This window comes from Monodelphis domestica, chromosome 1 (assembly GCF_027887165.1).
Source record: "Monodelphis domestica isolate mMonDom1 chromosome 1, mMonDom1.pri, whole genome shotgun sequence".
In the NCBI taxonomy this organism is placed as follows: domain Eukaryota; kingdom Metazoa; phylum Chordata; class Mammalia; order Didelphimorphia; family Didelphidae; genus Monodelphis; species Monodelphis domestica.
Window position 1 is genome coordinate 93,770,893 of NC_077227.1, and position 19,631 is coordinate 93,790,523.

The following is a 19,631-nucleotide window of genomic DNA, read 5'->3' on the forward strand; positions in this document are numbered from 1 at the left end:
TGCATGATTCCAAAAATATCTTTCAAATCATTAATTACTATGTTCTAAAAACAGAGCTTATTGCAAAGTATAATTGCTGACTCACTGTAATTGAGCTTAGCTGAAAAGGAAGCTAGGAGAAAGGGTTTTCAATTTGTATCTTCTGGTAGCAAGATTGTGAATTTAACTTTTGGCTACCAAACAAAATAGCCTAGGGACAATCATCAGAGGTAATGGGGAAGTGACACTCTTTCCTGTCTTTCCTACCTCCATCCTAGGAAGTTGGTAAAATGAGCCATATGGATCCTCCAGGGCCAGTATCATGTGGCTTTTCAAAATTTGCCTCCTGTGGAGGAGGATCATTACAGTTTTTGGTAGAGAGAAAGTCATTGAGAGATCTAACTGTGTACTGATTAATGCAAACACGTATTAATGAATCAGCTTTGTTTGCTACTGTGAGAAAGTGGTCCAAACACAAGGATTAAATCAGCATGGTATATACTGGAAAAATACAGAGCTTTAAGTAGGAATGTATGTACCTGGAAGAAGCCACACAAATCATATCCAAAAAGTGCTGAATAAGTCAAAAGGCATGAAAGGTAAACTATTTGCAGGGAGAGGTTGGGGTGGACAGGATTACTGGACATTACCCCATCAAAAGAGACAGATACTCCAAGATACATACAAAAGGTTGCTGCTCACCCTTTGGGATAAGGGCAGTGGATAACCCTTGGAGTAAACACAGAGATGTTTTGGGGAGGGAGTGAAAAGCCATATCCTCCAAAATTCTCAAGGAATCATGTGAAAACTGAAAGGGACCTTAGGAAGCATTTAGTTTTAACTTCTCATTTTACAGAAGGGTAAAATGAGGCTCAAGGGAGGGGAAATGACTTGCCTGTGACCTAGAGAAAACTTACTGATATTAAAGCTGCAATGTGGTGACATCAATGCAGCCCACATCTCAGACTCAGAGTGTTGGACCTAGAAGGGACTTTAGAAATTAACTACCTTTTCCTACCTCCACATTTGACAGATAGGGAATGAGAAACTCATAGTGTCAGAGCAGATACTAGAGCCCAGTTCTGACTTCCAAGCCAGCACTCTCTTGTTCAAGCTGTTGAAAGATGGCCTCCCTTTAGGATCTCTCTAGAAAACAGTCTTTGACTAATGACTTTAGATAAATATTTAAGTAGAAAGTCTGGGCCCACACCTCCACATCTTTTAGGCACACCCTAACCTCGGTGCTCACTCTACTCGGATTCCAATCCACTTATTGGGAGAGCAAAACTTTGAAAGATAGGAAAAAGCTATTCCTAGGAAGGGATGGCACCCTCTCACCCCTCCCAAGGGTGCCTCAACCTTCTATAACCCTTTTCCCAGAGCATAGCATATAGAGAAGCAATAGAGAGCTCCTAGGGCTGGGGAATCTACAAAGCACCAATCCCCTTAATAAGGTAGTTCATTCTAATTTTAATCTTGCCTGGCTGTCTGTCTCTTGGATTTGCTATAGCTGTTGGGTCACCACTATTTGGCACTAAGGGAACTAGCCCTCTAGGCAGAGATAGGTCTCCTTCCTACTTCTACTTGGGGTCCTAAAGTAGGCTGTGGTTTCTACCCTTGGAATCTCAGGAAGTCATCTAGCTGCTCCTCTCACACAAGTCCTGTCACTGTTCCATCATGACATCTGCCCTTTTCCTTTCACCTGCCTCTAATATTACTTTCCTCCTCAGGGGCAAGAAATACTATCAAAGGCTATTTAATAAATTTCCCTGTCTCAGAAAGAGGCTTGGGAAATTGGAAGGCCTATTCTATCTGAGTAGTGGCCATTAAGTTGATGAGTGACTTTAGACAAGTCTTCCAGTCTCAGTATCCTAATTTGTAAAGGGAAGAAATGAGGCTGGAATCTCTTCTAGCTATAAATCTGTGATCCTTTGATCTGAGGCTCTAACATTTAATGATTAAATATTAAACAGAGCCCTTTTTTTTTGCCTGTGGCCTATATCTGTCAATCTCTTGCTCCAAGATAATGAAGGATTAGTCTAACTAGTTCAGAAGACTATACTAACCAGGTTATGAATTTTTTTTTCTACCACAGCAACTCATAAAGGCATTTTATAAAGATGTTGTGATTTGTATCAATGAAGGAAACAACTACACTGATAAAAATCACAGCTATCTAAAGTGCTACAATATACATTGTAAGTATACAAATGGACTAAAATACTTGTTGGTAGAATTGTGTGGCCTAAAGACTACAATGAGGGAAGTGAGATGGCACAGTGGATAAAGAGCTCTGGGACTAGAGTCAGGAAGAGAGGAATTAAAATCTAGCCTCAGACACTTACTAGCTAGGTGACTCTGGGCAAATCACTTAACCCTGTTTGCCTCAGTATACTAATTTGTAAAATAATCTGGAAAAAGAAATGGCAAACCACTTTAGTATCTTTGTCAGAAAACACTAAAACCATAGAGGATCATGAAGAATTGGTCACACAACAAAAATAAAGACTATAATCCTTAGAAAGGTTCTTTAGAAATATGAAGCACATTGTAACCATATATGCAATATCTACAGTTTTATTTTAGTCTTTAAGCAAGTTTTGAAAACTCCTCCAACCCAAGCAGATTTCCCTCACAATACTTAGAACTGGGAGAGACTTCTCAAAGGCTCATCTAGTCTTACTAGTACCTGAGAAAGAACTGCATCAACAACACCCAAAAAAGTAATTATCTAGCCTTAGAAGACCTTCAGTAAAGGAAAACCTGTTTATCTACCATTCTACTTTTGGATAACTCCAATTACTAGGAAATTTTTCCTTACTTAAAATCTAAATTTGCCTCTTTAAAATATATTAATTGCTAACAATTCTATTCTCTGCAGCAAATAAATTAACAAGCATTTATTATGTCTATTTCTATGTACCAGATACCTAGTCTAGGTGCTAGTGATACAAAGACCAAAAAAATCTGAGAAGCTCATATTCTATAAAGGAGAAAGTATGCACATATACAACTATGCACAAAATAAATACTAAGTAATTTGGGGCAGAGGGCACAGGCAGAGTGTGTGTAAAGGTTTCATACTGTAAGAAGGCAAAATGGACTAAGTCTTAAAGACAGCAAGAGATTCAGTGAAGCAGAAGAAAGAAGGAATTGCATTCTAGGCACAAGGGTCAGCCAATGCAAAAACAGAAAACAGGAAATGGTGTGTTTCACAATGTAAAGAACAACAAGAAGGCCAGTTTGGTTGGAAGGTACTTCGACAAGAGAAAAGTGTGCATATGTGTGTATGTACAAACACATAAAATATAAAACAAAGTGAGAAAGAGAGATTGATGCCAAGAGGAGTTTTTAAAATCAAATAGTTTATATTTTATCCTAGAGGCAATAGGGAATTTCTGGAAATGTACTTAGTAGGGCAGTGACAATTATCACTTTGCTAACTATGTAGGATAGATAGGTGAGAAAGAGACCTCTGGCAGGGAAACCAACTAAAAGACTACTATAATAGTCCAGGAGAAGTGATAAAGGCCAAAACTAAGGTGTTACCTCTGTGATTCATGGGGAGGATATAAGACAAGCAAGGGAGATGGAAATGGCAGGATTTGACAAAGGAAAACAAGTTTGACCTCTCTTTCCACATCAAACCCCTTCAAATCCTTGAAGACAGTTATCATGTATGCACTATTATGGCATCATTTTAATCCCAGATTTCAACACTCTCAGTTCCTTTGGCATGGGCATTGTACCCCCAGAAACTCAGGCAAACTATTATCAGGGAAAATCCTCTGCTCCCTTAGGCCCTCAGTGACTCCCAACCCAAAACACCTGACTTTGGAGATTACCCTCCTTTGACTGCCCCACTGAATAGAGATGGACAGAGACACACCTCATTCATTCATCCTCCAAATCCTGAGAACCACCCCCATGCCCTTGGGCTAACCTCCTTCCCCTCCAACCCCTAGCTCCAGAGTCACATCCCCACTGCTGTAGAAGAATATAGAAACCCCAGAATGGAGGCATTCTGGGAGCAACCTCCAAGTTGCTCAGGGACTCCTACCCATGTGCCACCTATGGCCCTCTCATCTCCTATTTCTATAGCCAAATCCCAGATCCACTTTTTCTCATCTAGGGTGCAACAGGTGGAGATAATAATGTGCAAATCTGTCCAGGACAGGTCAAACTGTAGGAATTTAAAACCTTCAATTAATTTGGAGTGATTCTCTAAGTAGTGACCTAATTTCTCCTTAATTTGTGCTAAATCTGTCATAGAATAAGGGATATGTACCGGAGCCAGCCCATCTGGTGCAGGCACCTCTCTCATAGGAAGGAGGTGGATCCTGTCACTATAATTCAGTGTGTGGAGTGGGCTTGGTTGGGGTATGGGTGAGGTAACATTATCAGACAATGGTGGGCACCAAAGGATATTATGGTTAGGAGTGGTTTAGGAGACAGGAATGGTCTCAGGTTCTGAACCTAGAGAGTAAGAGAGGAATTTTGGAGCAGAGAGTTGAGAAGAGGAAACAGTTAAACCTGGAGGAGGGATCCTGAAGTGAATGTTAATTCTGAGGAGGTTGGGGGAAAGGGAGGCTGTGGTAGAACCTCAGCTGGTAGGGGAACTGTTATCTCCCCTTCCCTCCCCTCTGGGAGGTCAAATTGCCAGTGATTGCTGAATCATCCAAAATGTCCTCTTGAGGACTTCTCCCAGTAGGGGTCAGCAAGAGTGCAGTAAGGTAGGCCCTCATAAGCTCAGGATTCAGATTGAGTTTAATAAATACTGAAATATAGGGTTGTGCGGTCTTTTTTTCCTTTCCTCATGCAAAACAAGTCCAAGTGTTGGATGGTATAATTTAGCCATGGATAGGCCATGCTTCTTGCTTATCAAGAGTGTAATGTGGCCATTTAACATTACAAAAAGAAATTAGTTTCTCTTTTTTCAAGTGTATAGATCCAATTTCCCCCAATTTTCAAGTATATATCCCAAAGGGGAATCTCAGGGTACACTCTGTCTCTGTCCCATTTTGATGCAGAATGGCCAAGGGTCAAAAACTGTGTGTCCACAGAGGTTGCCCGACCTATTGCACTCATGTTAGTGAGACAAGAGTCTCCCCTTCACCAGAACATCTTCTAGTATGAAAAAGGGGAGTCAATAGACTAGATAGTGGCCAGACTAGACTGACTTCTGGGGCCGATTGGAGAGAGAGCACGAAAGAGGTTCCAGATGAGAAAAAGCGGATCTGGGACTTGGCCGTAGAAATAGGAGATAGAGGGCCCTAAGTGACACATGGGCAGGAATCCCTGGTGCTACCACTGTCCCAAGGCAAGACCCAGATATGAATGAAAGACATAGACAGCACAGAGATCACTGTCTCCTTGAGGCTGTGCAGAAAGGGATTAGGAAGCAAGTAAATTATAACAAACTAAAAGAGGTTACTCAAGGAAAAGAGGAGAATCCAGCTCTCTTCTTGTCCCAATTAGTAGAGGCCATGAAACAGTATACAAATGTCCACCCAGAGAGTGAAGAGAGGGCAATTATCTTAGACCTCCATTTTATAGGACGGTAAGCTCCAGACATCAGGCAAAAGCTGGATCTGGGACCCCTTAACTCCAATAAACCAATTAGTAGATGCTGCCTTTATGGTTTTTCATAATAGGGACCAGGTGAAAATGGAAAGACAAACCCCTGAGAAACTGTTCACAGCAGCCCTCGCCTCCCTGACCCATGGGCAGAGGCCAAGGGGCTCTTGCTACACCTGAAGACAAAATGGGTATTGGTCACAGGATTGTTCTTCAAAGGGAAGACTGCCCTCAACTCCATGCCCAGCCTGTGGGAAATGGGGATACTGGAAATACCAGTGCCCCTCTACACAGAGACCCCAGTGACCCAAGAGGCATCCCCCTATCCTCCAGTCTCCTGAAGGCTCGGCATAGGGGTGCCCTGGGGCCGGCATGCTCCCGGTTTCCATCACTATGGCAGAACCCAGGGTTAATCTTGAGGTAGAAGGTAAGATGATTGAGTTTCTCATAGATTCGGGGGCAACTCACTCTGTCCTTACCTCACATGATAGTCCTACAATCTCTTTGCAGCACCAGATAATTGGAGTTGGGGATATGATACCTAGATGTAGGGAAATGGCACCCCTAGCCTGTGCCCAATTCTCCCTTATCTCAACTCTAATTTCCCTTGCCACTTCCCTGCAAAAGCCTCCAACAATCTCATCAGAAATCTGGGAGAAAGTACCTTCCATTGTCTGGGATCAAAGCATACTGGGACAAGCCATTTATGAGAATCCTGTAATGATGTACCTCAAACCTGATTCTCCTTATCCTCAAAGGAAGCCAAGGGTGGCCACCATAACGAAGATCAATTTCTGCCACAGCCCAAATGGCAGAAGAGGCATCTAAAATAACTCTGGGCCAACCCCTAGAAATTCCGACCCCACATAGAGTCCTGAGTATTTGGGAGACTAAAGGCCACAAATGGATGTCTCACTAATTACCAAGCTCTCACAATTGCCCTAACCAGAATCAGGATGCCCCTCAGGCAAATCTAGGGCTGAGCCCATTTGAATCTTTGTATGGGACACCTTTTCTAACCTCAGATGTTCTTTTAGATACAGAAATCCATACCCTTGTTAGGTTTTCTAAGCAACTTGGCCTGATCCATTAGGTTCTGAGAGAATACACTAATCATATCCTTCTCAAGAGAGGATAAGGAGGAATCTCTCCACGCAGCCTGGACAGAAAATTTGATATATGGGAAAACATGGAGTGGATCAAACCAGTTAACACCTCCATGGGAGGGACCCCATCCAGTCATTCTATCTACCCCTTTCCTCCTTGTTATTTCAAATGTCTCTTGTTCTAGCCATAACTATTCTTTTTCTTACATTTTCTGTCTTTTCCTGTTGTTTTAATCATGCATGTCCAGCCAGCTGGACAGAGAATTCTCTGATTTGTAACCTTGTTACTTCTCTAGTTGCTTCTAGGGTGAAAGCTCCCATTGGAGTCATTGAGATGCCATTGCAACCCTACAACCTTCCTGACCTGAACCCCTGGCCATTGCCTAAGGCCAATACCTCTCTCTCTCCCGACAATAGGAGGGGACAGCTCTACACCCATTCTCAAGTCTGAAGAAGCTATAGAAGACGGAGACCATTGCTCCTTTTCCCCTTAAATATTTGGAGAAGGGGGAGATGGCATGGGCAGTGTACCCCCAGAAACTCAGGCAAACTATTATCAGGGAAATTCCTCTGCTCCCTTAGGCCCTCAGTGACTCCCAACCCAAAACACCTGACTTTGGAGATTACCCTCCTTTGATTGCCCCATTGAATTTAGATGGACAAAGAGACACACCTAATTCATTCATCTTCCAAATTATGAGAACCACCCCCATGCCCTTGGGCTAACCTCCCACCCCCCAACCCTTTGGTCCAAATTCACATCCCCACTGCTGTAGAAGAATATAGAAACCCCAGAATGGAGGCATTCTGGGAGCAACCTCCCAGGTTTTCCACTCATGCTGTCTTGCTGGCCAAAAAATTCAACATTACTAATAAATCTCTCTTTACTTTTAAGCTAAGTTTCAGAGTCTTGCATTCTTGCAAAAGGTATCCTTCCCGAAGCCCAGGGGACACCCCTATACCCCACAACACCTTTAACTGAGCTTTTGTATGATATCAAAGTTCTTCACTATCCTAGATGGCCATCTTTTGACCTTCTTTAGCTTTATCAATGCCTTCCCAATATATGATGCCAATGACAGTATAACAAATGCAGTCTGACTTTGGTAGCGAAACAGTACTATCATCTCTGCAGACTTGGACACTATGTTTCTCATCAGAGCCAAGGATGCATTAGCTTTCTTGGCTGCCAACATCACATTATTTACTTATGCAAAACAAATGAACAAAGACAACCAATGCTAACATCTAGATAAACTGCACCTACAGCATTCTCCCCATTTAGTTACTATCAAAAAAAAGGAAACTAAGTCAATCTACTATAGTTACTTATTACTATAACCAGAGGGTATTTGTGACTCACCTATTCTAGAGGTTCACTGATTATATATGCATTCTAGAATTGTGCCTGGAATTGAGGTCAAACATTCCCTCATTCTTACTCTGACTTCAAGCTGGCTGTACCTCTTGTGAGAATTTTTTTTTAATATATACTGTATTAATTCCTTTGTATTAGGGAGAATTCCTGTGTTTGGGATCTGGGTCAGAGATCTAGTCTGCTGCTTTTTTGAATTTTCTTTAATCTTGGGAATGTTAAGGAATATCTTTCTTTTTTAACAGAATTTGGTTTATAAATAAAGAGGAAAAGGCTTTTTTTTTTTTCCCTGCCTACCTGTGGGGATGGAGAGGGATGGATAGGTTTATGGACCAACACTTAATTAGGTATCACCAATTAAAGAAGTCTTGGGATGGGAGGGTCTGAATAATGAGCTCCTTAAATCTATTTAATAAGCTGCCTGACACAGCTCAGAGCATCGCTGGTCCAGAAAGACAGACCTATATCATTTTATTGGTTATGATGACTGGACTAACTAATAAACCTGATGTAATCAGTAAATGTATAGTCATATCCCAAAATCAGTCTCTTAAGATAATTTTAACTGTAACACACTCCTGTACTACAAGATTTTTCAAAGATCACAAACAATGACCCAACAATCTCATCTGCCTATTCTTTCAGTAGTTGTTCAGTTGTTTCAGTTGTGTCCAACTCTTTGTGATCCCATTTGGGGTTTTCTTGGCAAAAATGCTGGGGTGGTTTGCCATTTATTTCCTTCTTCAGTTCATTTTATGGATGAGGAAACTGAAGAAAACAAGATTAAGTGACTTATCCAGATTCACACAACTAAAAAGTATCTGAAGCTGGATTTGAACTCAAGTCTTTCTGACTCCAGGCCAGGCACTCTATCCTCAGTGCCCCTACTCTTTCAGTACTCAAGGATACAAATCAGTTGAACTATTTGATCTCTTAGTATCACTGGCAGCAAACAGTCTAATAGTCAGGAAGCATATTGTAATACCTAATTGACTAGGCTTATAGGATTTTAAAGCTAGAAAGGACCTTAACTAGGAGTCATGTAGTTGAATTCCTTCACTTTATATTAGAAGAAATTATTATTATTACATATAATATATTATATTAGAATATTATATTATAGAAGAATATTATATTAGAAGAAATTAAATTTCAAAGCTAAGTAATAACTTTTTCAAGGTCACATGGCTAGGCTTAGAACCCCGAAGTATTCTTATTCTAAATTCGAAGTGCTTCCTACTGGGTCAGGCTGCTCTACCACAGGAATTTGAAGCTGAGAGTAAATTTAGAGATATAATTTAGGTACATGATCTCAGAGAGAAACTACTGACCTCCTCCAAACCCACCTACCCTGAACCTCAAAGATTCCTCATATGTAAAATGATGGGTTCCAACAATTTATGACATCTGTGACACATTTTCTATATAGAATCAGAGAATTTCCATTTGGAAAGGATGTGAATGGCCACCTAGCCCAACCCACACCTAAACAAGAATTACCTCCATAACATACCTAATGAGCAATGCTTCTCTTTCGTGTTAACAGGCACTTTAAAAAAAATCCTTACCTTCCGTCTTTATTGATTCCAAGGCAGAAGAGTGGTAAGGGCTAGGCAATGGGAGTTAAGTGACTTGCCCAGGGTCACACAGCTGGGAAGTGTCTGAGGCCAGATTTCAACCTAAGACCTCCAATCTCTAGGCCTGGCTCTCAATCCACTGAGCCACCCAGCTGCCCCCAACAGGTACTCTTTTTAGTTATTCAAATAGTCCTGTAAAAATTAAAATGTTGGGAAACTGAGGCAGGTAGAAATTAGTTTCTCTGCAAGGAGTATTATATTTTTAGAGGTTTATTGAAGATTAAAACATAAAGAAAATACAAGTAAGAGAGGCACGTATCTAGGCCCAAAGAGCCTATTCACGACCACTCACATCTTGCCTGCTAGGTGGAGAGCCACCTCTTCTCCCAAGGGGAAGTAGGAAAAGGGGGCAGAGCCTATTCACAACCAGGTTAAATACCCCATCTCCCTCGGCCCAGGTAAGGTTTCAGTGAGATTAGAGGGCATTCTGGGGAAGTGGAGCAAGGACTTCTGGGGATTGAAGTCCTGGATTCAAGTCTCCATTTTTACAGTCCTTTACCAAATTTGAGGGATTTAAAATCTACTGGTTTAAAAACATGTTTTAAAGAAAGAGCCAATTAACCTTCTAATACAGTTTGGCTATATTATTGTCATATTTGTTATTTTATAACTGGGTATTTCCACATCATAGGGAGACATAAAGAACACGATCCAGCCCTGTAAATTCAGTCACCTACATTTAGCATAGGGAAATTATCTTCCTGCCATCACCATCAACATGAACACTTGCAAGCTTGGATAAATTCTGGAAATGATTTCATTCATCTTGGAAACAGTTTCAGTTACAACTCACTAAAAATTTTTATCAGATTAGAAAAACACACCAAATCCAGCATGCATACATCAAGAAATGAGAATGGGGGATGGCTGGATACTAAACCAAAATGCCTTTTCCCATCACTATAATTTTAAACATAAGGCTTTGTATTAGTTATCTTCCCCTACTCCTGTTTTTCAATTTTGTAAAGTTTTTAGGATAGGCCTAAAAAAGTTCTAATCACAGGTCTTCACTGTTCAAAACATTCAAATTCCATCTCTGATAATGGGAAAGTCACTTAAACCTAAACTCAGTTAATCTTCAAAGGGTCAATGATACCTATAGTACTTACTTCATCGGGTTTTTCTGAGAATCAAATGAGACAATTCATATATAAAGTGCTCTACAGACCTTAAAAGTGCTATATAAACATCAGTTATTATAATTTATTTTTTATTTCATCTAAACTATACTTCTCATTATCCCCTGAACACATTACGCCCGCATCTTTCATGCTGTTTTTTGTGCAAAGAATATTCATACTCTCTCTCATTTCTGTCTGTTTTTGTTCTATTTTGTATCTTTTATTGTACCAAACTCAAATATTCCCACCTTTGTAGAACCTGCCCTGATGACTAGAGATGTGGAATAACATATACTTAGAAAAAAGTTTTAGAAGTGGACACCTGTTTGTATCTAACCTCTGCTGGCTCCATACTATCTACTTAACTTGACACAAAGTCACTTCATCTCTCTTATCCTTGGGGAGTTGGATCTTTTGAAACCTAAGATGACAAAGTATTGCTATAGTATAAATTTTGATGGTATACTAATTTGAATTATTTTTATCTATGTAGATCTTATATGAATAAAATAAGGCTGATCCTATCACTTTTGTTTGGAACCTTGGGTCCTTCACACCCCTTTCCAGAAGACTAAAAGGGAATTGAGGCCATTTCATTAATCCTTATTCTTCTTGATTTCTCCATAACTTTTGACATTGTTACCACTTTTAACATTGTTAATCTTGTCAATTCTAGCCCTAACTCTACAGGAGTTATAAGGCCTTGGGCAAGTCACATTTAAAATGATAACAATTTATACTGTGTACAGAAGAAGAAAAGAAAATTTTCTCTTAAATCCTTGTACTCTCAAAATAGATCAAAGTCAGAAAACTGATATGGTATGAACATAACACTAAAGATGCATTGTCACCTGCTTTGCTGTTGTCCCCTAAAGAACATGGTGCCTTTCCATCTGTCCTGGAGTAGAAACATATGTATCACCTCCCCCAATTAGAATATGAGTTCTTAGAAAGCAGGGGTTGTTAAAGAGCTATTCCAAAGATCCTCTATTTACAAAAGGGTCCCAGAGAAGGTACTTTTAATTTCCCACAAGTCTGCAGGATTTCTTTATTGTGTCCCACCCCCAAACTGATATCATACCACAACTTTATAGTTTCTTTTTATATGTTGTCTTCTCCTCCTCCCCAGATTGTGAGCTCCTTGAGGGCAGGAGCTGTCTTTTACTATTCTTTGAATTTCTAATAGTTAACAGTGCCCAGTGCCATGACGGTGAACCTGTGGAACATGTGCCAAAAAAAGGCACACACAAACTTCTTTGTGGGCATGTGAGCCATGGCCACCAGAACTCATTACTAGAAAGGCAAAGGGATTCGGGAAAGGTACTCCCCTTTTTTCCACTATGTTGAGGATATCTTTTCACCTGCCCCTCTACCAAGCAGCCCAATAGGAGCTTCTTCCCCTGTCTAAGGTAAGGAGGTGGGGAGTGAGAACCATGGGGGGGGGGGTTGGTAGAGAGGGGGCACTGCACAGTCTCTACAATGTTTGCCATCACTGCTCTGGTCTAGCTTATAGTAGACAATTAATAAATACTTACTGACTGAGAGTAGAAGTTATCTTGCCTTTCTATTTGTATCCCCAACACTTAATACATTATCTTCCACATAATAAAGTTTTGTAATTCATTCATTCATTCATATAACTTTATAATATTATCTCATTTGATTCTCACAACTCTATGAGATAGTATCATTACTATTTTGAAGATGAAAAAATTGAGGTTCAGAGAAGTCAAATTATTTGCCCATGGCTAACAGATCAAGAATTTAATGAGAATGTCTGTTATGAAAGTTCCTGTAGTTATACAAGCAGTAAGCGTAAGAGGTAGGTTCTAAATATAAGTTTCTCTTGATTCCATTTTTAGTGCTCTTTCTACTAGATCATACTGAACCTGTGGATTTTAGTTTCTTAATGTTAACCCAAGTCTATTGTAACATCTTTAATGTCACTTTATGGTACTTACATTCTATATTCCATAATATAGGTTTTGTAAAATGCAGCAAAGTTTCTCATAAAAGGTGTTTTATTTGGTAAAGAAGGTAACTACATTAATTTCCAACTGCACAAATTGGAAATGGAAGTTTTAAGAGTGTGTATATATGTATATATATAGATATGTATGTATAGTTCTAAGTCTCAACTGACAACTAGTAGAGGAAACAGAGCCCCAGAGAAGGAAAGTGACTTTCCTAGAGTTACAGACTTAGTAGCAGAACTTTAATTAACATTAAACACCTACCATTTGTACAAAGTACTATATAGATAAAAGACTGAAAAAAAAATTCTGCCATAAAAAGAAAAAAGTAGTGGACATGTTCCAAGACTTTATAAATGAAAAATATGGATTACTTGAAAAATTCAGGCTTTCTTTTTATCACTGATGAGTCTATTGATTCACATTATAATTAAAGAGAACAGATGTTCAAAATCCAGACCTCACAATTAAGTACCACATGTACTATAACATTTACAAGCAATGCTATAGGTAAAAAGCAACTTGTTATTATGCATTTCCAATTTAAGTGAAAAACTGAAAAGAATTTTAAAGTATATGTAATGGTTAATTTTTTTTCAGGTTTTTAAAAAAATAACAACATAAAAAGAACTATTAAACCTTCTAGTTGGCTACTAGGTACTCTGGACTCAAAATATATTTGAAGGCATCTCAAAATGGGCCAAGTCTTAATTGAAAAGGAAGTGCCTGAAGCCAAAGTAAGAGCCATAGTGAACAAAGAATCAAATTCATTAAAGAATTGTTGACTTTGCTCCTAATTACCTACTAATATAGTCCTAATCACTAGGAAGGGAAAATAGAAAGAGGGAGATAGGCTTTTGATCAAGGAGGAGCATGCCTGACTTTAGTTTCCCTACTTCAAAAGGCTAGGTTTGTGGAAAGAAAGGGTCAAATGGCTTCGTAGGATTATATCACCTTTCCCCTACAACTATCCTTCACCTTCATGTCCTGGGACCTCCTGATAGAAACAAAGTTTTCTATTAAACCACAAAATATTTATCCTAGCTTGCTATGTTCCCAGCACTGTGCTAGGTACTGTGGCAAATATAAAAATATTAAGGCCTGGTTCCTGCCTTACAATATCACTTGGGAGGCAAGACATACAACAGATCAAAAATGAAATACAGGGTTACACATTAGGTATAGAAAACACACAGGATTTATACTAAAGGCATTATGTGTTCTGACTATAGCAATATGGGTGGAGCTTCTTTTACAACTCTCTACCTCCCTTCATCCTTTTCTCACTTCCTTTCTTTGTTTATTGTGTTGGGAAAATACTTTTCACAAGTTAATTCACTATACAAAAGCTAGGCTTAACTGTTAACTATAGGTCCCTTGGACTGAAAATCCGATTTTTATTAACATCCATTTTAACACAGTTTTATTGCAAAAAAAAAAATACTCTGGGTCTCTTGTGAATTATACCCCAAAGGACTTTAGACTTAGTACTTGGAAGCTGAAGGGACCCCCCCTCCACCCCCTCCCCACTTCATTTCACCATCTACCCTTTTTGGAAGTCAGAAAAATAGAATTCTAGTTCCATGTCTATATACTTGAAATTGTGAATGTTGCTTCAATTTTGGGGGCCTCAGGTTTTGTTTTTAATGCATTTCTGTAAAAATTAAAGTCTCTTGTAATAAAAATTTAGTCTCTTGTAATAAAAGTATTATATTTTATGAGGTTTATTAACGATTATTAGAAATCAAGGATACAAAATAATAAGCCACATGCCTAGGGCACAATTAGCCCATTCACAGCCTACTTACAACATGTTGCAATCTCTGAGTAGAGGAAGAGAGCTCTTGAGAGGCAGAGAGCCCTTTAAATAATAAATTGTGATCTCGACCAGGTAGAGACTCAGGTGAGATTATAGGGAATTCAGGGAAGTACCAAGGACTTCTGGGGATTGAAGTCTGGGGTTCAAATCTCCATTTTTACGTTTTTGAAGATATTTGTCTTAATATCACAGCATTTCTCATCCTTTCTTGTAAAAAAATTAAAATAAACAAAAACTATTCCATACAAACCTTTTCTGACAATGTATACAATTTCTGTCCCAGCTCTGCCATGAGGGAAAAATGGCATGTTTCAATGAGCTTTGATTTTCATTCCTGATTCAAAAACAATATTTACCTCAGTAGTAATAAATCTAAACATACATAGGGACTTTAGTACTACCAGGATTCAAGATTTTATATGTGTGTGTTTCCAATGCAGGCTATATAATAACCCTATATCTTTATATAAGCTGTGAATTTCTAAGACTGAGAAATTCATACTCAACATTCTGGAGATTCAAACTTCTGCCTTTTACGACTGGCATAGCGAGCCAATGGTTGGGACTGTACTTGAAAGCTTTTCTCACTTGGTAGAACATGCAGAGTTCATTCTGCTTGTAAAACCTTTATTCATGAGCCACTGGAGCAGGACATTTTATATAGCATATAATATTTTATATAGAAATTACTTCATTAAAATTTTTTCACATATCCTTTGATCTTTAAAACAATCTTGGGAGATCAGTAGGACAGATACAAGCTCTATTTAAACGATGCAAAAAGTGAAGTTAGGCAGATAACTTTCAAGACTAGCTAGTAGCAGAACCTCAGGATCCTAGTATATTCAAAAAAAAGGAGCTAAAACCTCCTCTATTGATAGTTATAATTTTCTAAGGACACTAAAAGTTTAGGATTTTCTAAAGCTCATCAGCTTAAAATTCTCATGTTAATCTAATGTCATTTTAAGGAAGAGAATATTCTGACTGCCAATAATCTGCAATAACTAGGACAAAGAATAAAAAACAGCATCAGACATAACTGCCTACTTTTCATGTATATAAGCAGCCATGCAACTCATTCCAGGCTATTTTTTAGCCTACAATTAAAACACACACACACACACACACACACACACACACACACACACATATACACTACCCAAGCAAATTCTGAGTTAAAAAAATTTTTTTTAGTTTGTTTCAACTTACTACTATCTTCCATTATTCTAATATTGGAAGACCTGGAAAGAAGGCTCCCACTATCACAAGCTGAAATGCTTTTGTGAAAAGACAGATGTAAGTTTATATTTGGGGGCCAAATATATATCAGTTAGGAGTTGACATTCATGTAATGCTTTGCATACACTACACACACTTCGTCTTTACAACAACCTTAAGAGTTAGGTAGTATAGATATGTCCATTTTATAGACAAAAATATTAGCAAGTTTCATGACTGTGAGGTTGCAGCATAAAGATTCAAATCCACATTTTCTGACTCTACTTGCAGTATTCTTTCTACTACAATATCCTGGTGTGAAAGGTCCTGGCCCTCAAGTAATTTACACAAACAAGTTAAATAATACAAAAGGCTAATAGCTTTTCAAAACAAGTCACAAAACAAACCATTCCTTGAACTACTGAATACTATTTCTCATCTCATTTGTAACTTGGAGATCATGGACCATGCATTCGAGAATGGAGGTTTTCCTTTAACTCTCATGGTTCACACAAATTGTCAATTTCTCCAAATTATCATATGTGTTTGGATACTAGCATCAACTGGGTTTTTTGGAAATGCCAAGTTCGTCCCCTTCACTAGAGAACTCAACCCAAGGGAAGTCCCAAACTGAACAATAGACCTTCAAGTACTTAATGACTCCAGTTTAGTCTGGACTAGTGGACATAGTCAAATGTTAAGTTCCCTTTTTTGTTTTAGCATCAGCAACAGGTGGAAAGAACCCTTCAGTCAGCTTCTCAACCAAACTTCTTCAGTCGACCAAAGCGCCCTTGACCAGATCCCCCAAAACCGCACCATTGAACAACTTGACGTCCCTCCTTCATTAGAGGAAGTCCAAAAAGCCATTAAACAAATAAGTACAGGCAAGGCACCCGGTAAAGACGGGACCCCAACTGAGGTGTACAAGGCCTTAAAGGGAAAGGCGCTCCAGGCATTCCACATAGTGCTGACCAGCATATGGGAAGAGGAAGACATGCCCCCAGAACTCAGAGATGCCTCCATCATAGCCCTATACAAGAACAAAGGCGCATGAGCAGCCTGTGACAACTACAGAGGCATCTCACTACTCTCCACTGCTGGAAAGATCCTCACCCATGTTATACTCAACAGACTCCTGTCATCTGTTTCAGAGCAGAACCTGCCTGAATCACAATGTGGCTTCCAACCAGATCGCAGCACCATCAACATGGTCTTCACAGTAAGGCAAATGCAGGAAAAATGCCTTGAACAGAACCTGAGTCTCTACACTGTCTTCATAGACCTGACGAAGGCGTTCGACACAGTGAACGGGGTCACATTGTGGGTGATCCTTAGCAAGCTCGGTTGCTCAGCAAAATTCGTCAAACTGATCCAGCTCTTTCATGTCGACATGACAGGGGAAGTCCTATCTGGTGGAGAGACTTCTGATCACTTCAACATTTCCAATGGCATGAAACAAGGCTGTGTCCTCGCTCCGGTACTATTCAACCTATACTTCACCCAAGTATTACAACATGCTGTGATGGATCTAGACCCGGGCGTCTACATCAAATACCGACTGGATGGCTCACTGATGGATCGCCACCTGACCGCAAAAACAAAGACAACAGAGAGACTCATCCTGGAAGCTCTCTTCGCAGATGACTGTGCTCTCATGGCCCACCAAGAAAATCATCTGCAAACCATTGTGGACAGGTTCTCTACCGCAACAAAATTGTTTGGCCTGACTATCAGCCTCAGCAAAACGGAGGTGCTGTTCGAACCCGCACCAGGGAGGCCACCTAACCAGCCGTGCATTACAATCGACGGCATGCAGCTTTCTAACGTCAACACTTTCAAGTACCTGGGCAGCACCATCGCCAATGACGGGTCCCTAGACCATGAGATCAATGCCAGGATCCAAAAGGCCAGCCAGGCACTCGGGTACCTGCACTGTAAAGTCCTCCAACACAGCGGTGTAAGCACTGTGATGAAGCTCAAAGTGTATAACGCAGTGGTCCTCAGCTCGCTCCTGTAAGGTTGTGAGACATGGACACTGTACCGGAAGCAAATGAAACAGCTGGAGCAATTCCACCAACGCTCTCTCCGGTCAATCATGAGGATCCGATGGCAGGACCGAATCACCAACCAGGAAGTCCTCGACAGAACCAACTCCACCAGCATCGAAGTGATGGTCCTCAAAACCCAGCTACGATGGTCTGGACACGTCATCCGCATGGACCCACAGCGAATACCAAGACAGGTATTCTACCGTGAACTGTCAGCTGGACTCAGGAAACAAGGCCGACCAAAGAAAAGATTCAAGGACCAGCTAAAGTCAAACTTGAAGTGGGCTGGCATTACACCAAAGCTACTAGAACTCGCTGCCTCTGACAGAAGCAGCTGGCGAACCCACATTAACCATGCCGCTGCCACCTTTGAAGATGAGCAACGTTGACGTCTTGCTGCTGCACGTGAACGCCGACACCAGGCCACAACTGCACCTCCCGTAACAACTGGCGTCCCATGCCCCATGTGCCACAAACTCTGCGCCTCAGCCTTTGGACTCCAAAGCCACATGAGGGTACATCAATAGATGATAATGCACAAAGACAATTGTCATTCTCAGTCACGGAGAGACTACTACTAGTTTCTCCCATTGTATTAAAGTCCTCTCCTAGGTAGCCCAACCCTAGGCTGGACCCTTTCCGTTTGTATTCATTGTAAAGCATCAGCCTCTCCTGGGTAATCCAGTAATCCTCCTTTACTTGTAGCCATAGTAAAGCCAATCAATCATACTTCCCAGTCCTTAGTTCCCCAAAAGATATATAAGACCCCAAGTTCTATTATTCTTGGGAATGGTGATTCTCACAGAGCTACTGTTCCCAGATTTCCAGGGCCCTTGACTCTTGTGTGGCAGCTAAATATTGAACACCTTCTCTTTCCTGATCAAAGATTTGGTTTTGCTGACTACTTTAGTAGCTCTGTTTTTCCAAGTTGACACTAGTTTCTGACAACAATATAGAGGTTGAGGTACAAAAACAGGTTGGCCTCTTACATTTTCCCAAACATTTTCTGATATAGTTGTTGGTTATGCTCACATTGAATTTTTTTGCCTTAACTATATACTCATTTCAATCATTTAAATTGCATTCAAGTTGTTAAAAAGGGTTGAGGGCTAATTTTCTTATTTCTGAGATCAATCTATTTGAGATATTGTAGAAAAAGTCTTAGCCTGGGAATCAGGATCTCAGTTTGAAATGAGGTTCTGCTACCTGATACTTGTGTTACCTGGGTCAATTTCTTGGCAAACCCTTACTTTCTTTGTATCAATTTTAGGTTAGAAGAGCACCAGGCTACCCAACCAAGGTTAAGTAACTTGTCCAGGGTCAAAGAGTTAGAGGAGGTGGAAACTAAGTAGCAGAGAGGTTAAGATTTGGCCCAGTAGGAAGCTAGTCAGCACAGTAGACAGAGCTCCAGGTCTATAGTGAGGAGAACTTGGGTTCAAATTTGGTCCCAGATACTTTTTAGGTAACCCTTAACTTAACTTAACCCTGAACTAGATGATCTCTAAGTCTCTTCAAGTTCTAAGTCCTACTATCCAACGAAAAGTCATAGGGATCTTTACATTAGTGATGCTACAGGAAAGTGATAAGCCCTAAACATAAAACCATCAGATATCTGAAAAGTTCCTTACAACATAGATAGTATGGTGGACATCAAGGGAGAAACAAATTTTCTAAAGAGTGGGGGAACAATTCATGAACTACTGTAGTGCTCCCCAATGATTACAATAGTTCAGTCCAAGTGTTTGTGGTCAGCAGACACAATCTAAAGTTGTCTGTAC